This window comes from Periplaneta americana, chromosome 13 (assembly GCF_040183065.1).
Source record: "Periplaneta americana isolate PAMFEO1 chromosome 13, P.americana_PAMFEO1_priV1, whole genome shotgun sequence".
In the NCBI taxonomy this organism is placed as follows: domain Eukaryota; kingdom Metazoa; phylum Arthropoda; class Insecta; order Blattodea; family Blattidae; genus Periplaneta; species Periplaneta americana.
Genome location: NC_091129.1, coordinates 51,279,186 through 51,289,243, shown reverse-complemented (window position 1 = coordinate 51,289,243; position 10,058 = coordinate 51,279,186).

Below are 10,058 nucleotides of genomic sequence, written 5' to 3'. Positions count from 1 at the left end.
AAAAAAGTGAAATAATTTTCAAATTGGAACATGTGAGAAGCTAATGTATTAATAGAAAGACAAATAGCCAGGAAAACAAAATTAGAACTGAAAGAAAACACCTATAATGATCTGTATATACTGTATTTCTAAGAATACCGAAGATAAGAGTAACATTTGCTATATTTTGAATAGTTTTTCAGAAAAACGTGCATTTTAAAATACCTTAATTATGAGATAGTATATCATGTGTTCAGATTACAATTTTTGTGAGCATAATAATTCACATATCTTATAAGTTCTTTATAACAGCATTTATTTCGAAACACTTGTAACGGTGGAAAGTACTTGGTGTCACACCTATCTAATCGACAAACTAGTTCAAGACATTGTAGTTCAAATTTGTGACACTCAAATAACAAATGTTGGACTGTTTGTAGGGAGTCATCACATGCACAGATATTTCCACTTTCTGTTTCTATCTTGAACCTTTCGAAATAGCTACAAAACTTGCCATGTCCAGATAAGAACTGAGTAAGAACAAAGCTTGGTTGCATTAATTTAGAATTTACTCTATCGTAAATTGTAGGGAAGTATAATTCCTTACTTAAAGCTCCCTTTGTGCTGCGAACCCAATAATCATTCCATTCCTTAATTACACATTCTTTTAAACGCTTCTTCACATAAGACATAGGGCATTTTGTGTACATATATTCCAGATCCGAAGCAGCAGCTTGTTTCGTCAATATATCGGCACGCTCGTTTCCAATTGTTCCAGCGTGTCCATGAATCCAACATAAACAGGCATGCGTTGTATTTATTATGTTATTTATTTTCTTATTTCAATTGTGAGATGATCCAAGATGTATTTATTGTCTATTGCATGAACTGCTGCCTGAGAGTCACTGTAGATGCGAATACTGTGACCATGTTCTGCGCATCATTTCATCGCTTCCTTGATAGCGTAGAGTTCCGCCTGAAAAACTGTGTTGGTGGGAGATAAACGGATGATGCACCTCTATACCCTCATAATAGATGACAAATGCACAGCCAACGCATTCATTAATTATTGATCCATCTGTGTAAATTTCATACGTAAGCATATAGGTACAGTTACGAGATTGATAGCGATCGTGATGTAGTCCCGGGTGTCCCGCGGCCAGAAAATGCGATGTGTATTGTGGATCAAAGGATAATTCTTGAAATGTTATTCTCCGATTCCGTTTTATGTCACTTATTCCTGCTTTGTAGAGTCCGATCAAGTGAAGTGGCTCTATACTAGCAATGACTAGCGCCGCACCTATTGATATTGTGCGATATGCTCTGCAGATTCGTAGAGCATAATCTCTTTGGTTCTTTAAGAGTCTGTTCTGGGCATATTTCTTATGCACAACTTCCTGGAATGCCGATACAACTAAAGAATTGAAGGGTTCAGAGCCATAGTGGGCCAAGCGCCATTTATTAAAAACGGAGAAATCAAGGGTTAAAGTTAAGTGAATACCATAATTTAATGAAGATTGACATAATTAGTTTTAATGTGCATACTTTATATTATTTGCTATATGTTTCATTGAATTATGGCAAGCACTTAATTTAATCCTTGTTTTCTCCGTTTTTATGTATGGTGCTTGGCCCACTAGGGCTCTGACCCCTTCAATTAATGGCTTTACTGCTCCTCGATATATTGGTTTAAGAATGTCGGAATTAAGCGCCCACGTAGGTCTGGTGGCACTAGACAAATCTCGAAGAAGCTTGCTTGCTTTTGTTGCCACATACTCAAGATGCGGTCTAAGTGTCAGTAATGTCAGCTTTTTACGAAGGATAACTCCTATGTAGTTCATTGTGTCGACGAATGGAATATTTTCTCCTTCCATTATGAGTGGAGGTGCGAGTGCGACCTTATGTCTTCTAGTGGTTAGCATTGCTTTACTCTTACTTGGATTAAATTTCAGTTTGTTTCCTGCTCCCCACTTGGTGATAGTTTTTAAGGCAGTATTTGCTGTGGTTATAAGACTTAGTTTTTAAGGCAGTATTTGCTGTGGTTATAAGACTGTTTATACATTTAGATTTGATAAATAGTAAGGCATCGTCAGCAAATGCAATGATGTCACAGTTTTGAGGTAGTTGCAGCTGAAGTAATTCGTCATAAAGTATGAACCACAGCCTTGGACTACAAACGTAGCCCTGCGGACATCTTTTGTTAATATTTTTGTGACTGTTGCATCAGATATGCTTAGCTGAGCTTTGTGGTCTTTCAGGAAATTCTAGATAAATATGGATAGATTTTTGGGACGTCTTTTTTCCTTGAGTTGGTGTAGTATTTAGGCCACCAAGCATGATTGAAGGCTCCTGACACCTAGTGAAACCAGTAAGCGCATCATTTTATGCGAAAAGATGTCTTTCATCCAGTTCACCGTAAGAGATACTGCATCTTCAGCCGACTTCTGTGGTGTAAAGCCAAACTGTTTACTTCTGAGACAATTCGTGTTATATATATTTTACATTATTCTGTCGATTAAACGCTTCTCCAGGATTTTACCGAGTACTGGCAGTAGACTAATAGGCCAAAAATTATTTGCACTTTGTTTGTACAGTTTGGTTTGCGTATAACTTTAACTACTGCTGTCTTTCAATAGTCCGGAAAGGTTCCTAATTGCAGGCACTTGTTTTAAATGTTCACAAGGAAAGTTGAATTTGTATCATGCAAATAATTGACGACGTTAGCAGAGATTGCACCGATCTTCAGCACGATCCAGGAGGCAGTGTCTGTGAGGTCGCAGCTGGCAGAGCCTTGCAGGGAAACATATTACTACACTTCAAGTTGGCGGTGACCAGTGAAATCCACGCTCACTATTTTACTAATATTAACACAGTCCAAACAATTTGACACAAGCTAATATTCACATAAACATTTTATACAATACATTTTAAAGTCCTTGCTTCAATCACACTTTATTATTAACAAAGCACAGAATCACAATTCAAAGACGATTGGATGTAGGCCTACACACCACATCACACTTGACGCCATCTTGCTACCTTTTACTTAATTAATTATTTAGTTACATCTTCAAATTTTTCATTTCTCCTTGTGTTTTATCTTCGGTTAATTCGTAATCGATTCTTTCTCGTATAGCTAGCTGCGTGGACATTATTCTTATTAATTTAACATGGACGAAATTTCGCGATATGGGGTTAGCATGATGCCAGTCCTCCACCTAAGACAACAAACATCATATTGACAGCGGACAAACCTCTATGTCGTAGACGGGTTTGAAACCAATAAAGTGGGTTTCGCACATTAAAAATTTTGCACCTTGGTCGTTGCTACTACCACGATTGGCATCTTCGATAAATAATAACTTAGACCTAATAATCCAACTTTTCTATCTTCATTCTGATATTGATACACGCAATGCTGCCCGGCAGTGTACGAAATAAAAATGGCTGTCGTTGCAGAGAATGCGGTGTTCTGTAAACAGAGTGTTTCAGAATTCAAGTAGGGTTGTAGTCCCAAACTTTACAGTGCCGGAGCTCTTTATGTTTTTTAACCTTTGGGAAAGGGGAAAGATTTGGATACAAAAAAGTTAAGACAAAGAAAGAAGTGCCATAAGCTAAAACTGTACAAGGAGAATGCAAGGCAACACCAATCAATACTTACTCCGTTTAGCTTCTGAAGCTTAAGTAAACCGAAATGGTCACTGTAAGTGTGATCATTCTGTGCAATGTCAATAAGCTGATATAAATTTCGCTTTCGTTGCTTCACGTTGGGCTGCACTCGTTTATTCGCCAACATTTTCAATTGATTGCTTTTCATACGTTTATTCTTTGTGCTATATTATGAGCACTGGATTTCTTGTGTTCAATGATTTTTTTTCGTAGTGACAAGCTGATCTCATTTGATCTGATCTGTTCGATCCGTAGTAATTTACTGAATATGAGTGCCATTCATTAGATAAAGAAATACAATCTTTTTTTAATGCACCTAATGTAGTTACTTCATGACACACTTTACAGCATAGCTTAAATTGCTTACAATCAATCCACGGAAAAGCTTCTTTTTTTCTTGAACACATACATTCTTCCTTCTATACATTCGGCCAATCACTTTGCAGGCCGACTCTTTAGCTTTCACTATTTTGAACATTATGATGTTGAGTATTGTTCGCAATCATACTGGAACTGTATCTTTTATAACAGTATTTCTGGTTGAATTAGTAGGTTCATCAAATAGAAGCGATGGGCTTGAAATATCAACCTTTGTAACTCCACTAGTAACAGCAATGGCACGAGAAAAGAAAGAAGTTAATGTTTTTTGTCTATGTTTATTTTGTTCCATATTTACTGAAGGGCAGTAGATAAAAACAAAAGTTCCAAGCAGTCTTTTAGTAACGTTATAGGCAGTAAATTTACTTTTTAAAATTCGCTTCATAAAATAGCTGGGAACAAATACAACACATTTCGGTAAGGAACACCATAGATAATCTCCTGTACAAAGACGCGAAAACAACGAAATACGATACGAAACGAAAGTTAATTAGGAATGTGATCATTTCGCGCAGGAGTACTAAAGCTTACTTTGGTGGTTGCCCTGTCACTGATTCTTTCCCCATTTCTCACCACACATCTCGTCTACACTTCTAGTGGTCTCGCGACCCTCTACTTCCGAACTTGTTAAGATTTTCTAAAGGAAGCACAGAAAATATAATCACTAAATAGTCTGACATTAACTAAGATATCGTTAGCTGGGAAAGTATTGTGATGTCAAAACAGATTTTAAAATTCCAAATCAGTGCCGGAGGTCCGCTTCACCTTCGAACACAGTGCCGGAGCGTCGCTCCGTTCCGCTCCACCTCCACTACATCCCTGAATTCAACCGAGAAATTTATGTGGTTGCATAGCGATTGTAGATAAGCAATTTGATATAAGGATCCCAGGTTCTCTGGCGTAAAATATCTGAGTTATCAGTTGTTGAAGTTGTGTTATGCCCCAGGCCTTAAGCAAGCCCTGTAAGCGTGATTTTCATTTGGGCATTAATTTCGAGACAATCCAGGAAACGTTTCACTATAAGGTGAATGCACCATATTTGTATTAAGCAGGAAACGCAAAGCAATCCCAGCTTGCAAAGTATGTGCTTAACCAGCGTTTCTCTGCTGGGCACCAAGAGAGCAGCGAACTGCTGACTCGATGAAAGCTATGTCGCGCGTGCTTTCGATCACCAATAAATGTATCCTTGCGCCACGAATCACAGCTGGACTAATGACATTGGTCCAATGGAATTAATCATGAATATTAATTGGTTAAATTAAAACACGCATTGTTTGAAGTCTTTTCTTACGCATAGTCCCTACAAAGCGACTTATTATCGTATTGCACAGAATTGATTTAATTGTAGTAGATGATTGATTAAGATGATATCCTAAAGTACGTATACGGGCTATTCCATATGAAATCGATCAGTAAAAAACCTCGCATTTTTTTAATCTAATTTTTCTCTATTTATACACGGTGCTGCGGAGAGTGCATTATCAAAAATATACGACAAATTTAGCGTAATTTATAAAAAAAAATCCTTCAGCGCTCAGAACTCTGGAACCATTTACTGCAGAACATTGAACGAGAGCTTATTTTGAAACTGACATTTTGTAGGTTATGTTAAGAAGTAATCCTTATTTTTATTGTACACAGAGAGACAGATAATCTGATTTTACTTACTTTTAGGCTTTTTGCCAACTTGTAAAAATGTAAGAAAATATTGAGAAAAAATCTTGCATTATTAAGAGAGATTCGGCATTGTTTGCTTAGTGGCACGGCAATAAGTTTCAAGGGTATTAAATAGATTATTTTCATACGCCTAGACTTGAAGGCGCAGTACCGCACGCACTGGCCGAGAGCTGAAGATAAGCGAGCGTTGGGCGTCATTTTACTCCTGTGTTTATGATAAAGCTAGCACAGCCATGACTGCTAGACGACACATCACGTGTTTATGTCTCCTGGCCTTGCTTACTTCGGCTCGCTCCCGCCTCACTGTCAGCTGGTTAGTTCACGTGCGTACTATTTATTTTCTTTATTTGATTCTTCAATACTTTCTTATCAACGTACCATCAGTAAAAATACGTGCTTATTTGTACTTTCAATGCGGAATCTAACCATATATTTTAAAAATATTTTTTTCCTTGGCAAAGGTGTCTTAATGAGGAAAAATCTAAATTTCTCAATTTCCATATAAAGTAAGAAAATCTGTTTATATGTCAATAATAAACTTTAATTTCTGAGCATCAAAATAAACCATGATTCTGATCATTGGGTGAAAGGGTTTCAGAGCTACAACAGTTTAAAGTTGCAAATTTTATGAAAATACGATAAATTTAAATGAATCGGCCATTGCAAAAAGGTCATGAGTCAACTTTTTTACGAAAATGAGTTATGCAGTGACCAGTCTATGTAAGAAGATCATGAATATACTTTCAAACAGTGCTGAAATCGAAGCTTGAAATTTCCACTTCTTGCAGAAAGGTCTTTGACTCGTGACCTTTTTGCAATGACTGACTTTAAATCTGTAGTCTATATTCAAAATGTTCATTCGCGGGAATTAATAGTGTTTCCTGTATCCTTTTCATTTCAATTTGAATACTCATATTTGAAGGTAAGATTTTGTTTGGAAAGATGTCAGAATCCGATTCTTCAAGATTTACCAGCTGAAATACGCAGTTCCCATCTTGCAGTCTGTCAAGCGAGCTGCAATAGCAGAACTGATGGTTCACCGTAGAAGGTCCAAAAAATTGTATGCCAATATTAATAAAATTTCTGAACTTAGTCTAAAAGCGAATAATGTGTGTGAATTGACCTTTGATTTTATGCAAAATTTGCCGCTGCCAAATATTCCTGTACAGAACATTTTTTATTTGAGACGGTTATGTGTTTGGTATACATAATCAAAAAACTTATCTCTCACATTTTTATGTATATCATGAAGAAGAAACACACAAAGGTGAAAATGACGTATGTTCATTTCTGTTTCATTACATCCAGAAGCATATTCCACAGAATGTAACTGAGCTGCATCTATTGTCTGATAGGTGCTCGGTCAAAATAAAAACAACACAATAATCCGCTTTTGTTTATCCACCGTAACAACAAAGTGATTCCAAATTATATAACGTTACTCTATCCAATAAGAGGTCGCAGCTTCCTACCAAACGACAGGGATTCTGGGGCTGTAAAGAAACTAATAAAAAGTTATGTTAGGGTCTATCTACCTAAGGAATATGTTATGATTAAAAAGGTGTCATGTAAGTTCTCAGTAGAAACCATTGATGCTGTGCCTGTACTGGACTTTAAGCGATGTTGGTCTATTTATTACAAGAGGGCTTTTCTCTCTGAATCAAGTATGGGAAAATTCCCAATGTACATAAAATGTCTTTTTCTCCTTCTAAGCGGATGGCGTTTGAATACAATTGAAGCCGCCCTGGTCAAATAAAAACTTAACAGTTCATCGATGGTGCCGGCAAAGAGGAATTCAATCTCCTTCAGAGTTACAACATGAATCCTGTACTTCCTACAGAGTTGGCTTATCCTTCAAAACAGATGCCTGTCAATGAAAAAAAATAATGGGAACAATCTTAAGGTGAAGTAGTACATATATTCCAGCTGAGTATACAGAGTTTTACGATCAACTTCAAGAAAGGCGAAGACAAGGAGGAAAAGAAGTTGAAAATGATCAGGAGGACTAAAAACAAACAAACAAACAAAAAACTACTTTCACAATCTATCTTCTATCCAAAGTATGTAGATTTTCATTAGAGTTCATTCTTGTTCTAAATAAAATATAGCTAAATAGAGTGATTCACGAGGATTTACCGTCCTTCACGGAGCTTATTTCCGAGACATTCTAAGCAAAAAATATCATGTAAACATGGGTCCCATTCTCAATAATTACAGAGTTACGTTTCGTTATTGGAACGCATTGCTGTGAAGGCGTGATCTAGGTCAGCGTGCAGTCAGCAGCCAGCGCGAGCGCTACGGAAATCAAAGATACCCGTATGCAGTTACGTAGCATGACGAGTACCGTTTACAAGCGTGCGGCGACATTTCTTAAAATGTGTTGCAAACTCTCCAAGACTGTAAATTAGGATGCAAAATTGAATTGAAAATAATTAAGTCGGTGGACATGGTGTGATTTGTAATAACTATTGTGATAAGTGCGTTAGAATAATGTAATTTTTTAGTCAAAAATAGAAAAAGCTGTCTGTACGAAGCAATTAAGGACTTCACAGCACATTTTTAGCTTCATAAAACTTGCCAATTAAAGAACTGCTACTTCTGAATGGTTCATTCTCTATTTGTATTATTCTTTTACCTTCAAACTAAAGAAAAAACGTATTTTACAAACAACTTTAAATTAGTGTAACTCTGAAAATATTGAGAACAGAAACTATGATTATATTACATTTTTTGTTCAAAATGTCTTCAGAAATAAGCTCCGTAAAGGACGGTAAATCCTTGTGAATTACCCTGTATAATATAAAAATAGTACGCATAAGTGTTCTCATTCATTGTATATTGGTGCATTAAAAAATTTATGTAATTAGAACATTATTTGCTAAAAATATATTTTGTTAATTGGTAAAATGTGAACGTTCATTGCAAAAAGGTTATGAGTCATTGATTTTGAAAATGTGTTTTGTGCCAAACAAAATATTTTTAATGAAAAATATATAATGCAATATTTTCCTCGATAAAGCTTTAATCATTGACAATCGTACGAGAATTAAAAATTAGGTAGTTTATGCTGTAGGTAGTTTTTTCTTTCTCCTGTAAAATTTCAGTTTCTTGACTCATGACATTTTTGAAATGACCGAATCAAATATTTTTAATTTAAACACTATGAAGTTCTGATGCCTCAAACTTTGCACAAAGCATTGTATCGCAGTTCTCTACTTACAAAAAAGTTTTATTGTATTTAGAAATTTTAGGCTCAATTTTCTCTATATTTCGGTCGATTTGAGATGGAATAGCTCATACACAAAAAAAGTCCTGAAGCGTATTTCACCTGCTGGGTAGCGTGGGTGATGCCACGACCAAGAAGCCGGTAAGAGAACATAAAAAGGGTTTTGTTGGAGGACGAGAGGACAGTCATAGTGAAGAAAAAGGCTGAGGAAGGAAACAGATCGTGATGGCGTCAGCTCCATCTAGGGATATATCATGTAAGTAAATTCATCATGTTAGTTTGTAAATTTAATAAATCGAATAGATTTGTTAATAATTAATTCAATCTTGAACCTGAGTTGAGAAGCAAAGTAGTTTCCTATAATATCCTGAGAGAACCAGCTCATTCAGTACAATCGTTCCTTTTTTTCCATTATAGAAAAAGGTGGTGTCAAAAATCCTGATAAGTTTGAGTATGGTATCTAGTGGCAGTCGAATGCAGTATTCCTCCGTTCAGCAAGCCATCTGATTTAAGTTGTCCCGCACAACAGTTTTTTACATTTGATACTCATATTCCAGTATTAAAATGAAATATAGCTGAGGAATGGTTATTATGACTCATTACTGGGCTTGGAAGAGTTACCTCAGTTGGGTTAATTAATAAAGAAATACAAATCTGGACAATAGATGAATTTATTTGTAATCAAACTTTCCGAATTTATTAAAATTCATACACTAATGACAATCCCCTAGTTTCCAGTTTAGATGACTACAACTGAGCCTTAAACAAGCAAAAAATTCCTAAAAACATGCTTCACGTTCTAGCGTGAAAATTAAAGGACAGGCTGTCTCTTTGGACATGACCTTAAACAGATATATTGGTACAAGATTAAATTTAGTGTACATGATTTAATTTCATTGAGTATTATATATCATATTATAAAGTTTATATTGCCTACTGTAATTGTTTATCAATGTAGTAAATAGGCCTATTCCCTCACAAGATCCTATGCATGTTCAGCCTAGTTCATTAGATAGCTACATACATTAAGCCAATTGGTTTTCGTCAGTACAACTTATCCTACCAATGGTTTTTCCGTGACTTCCCAGGGCATTAACACACATATTGGGATGAAACCTAAAATAAATAG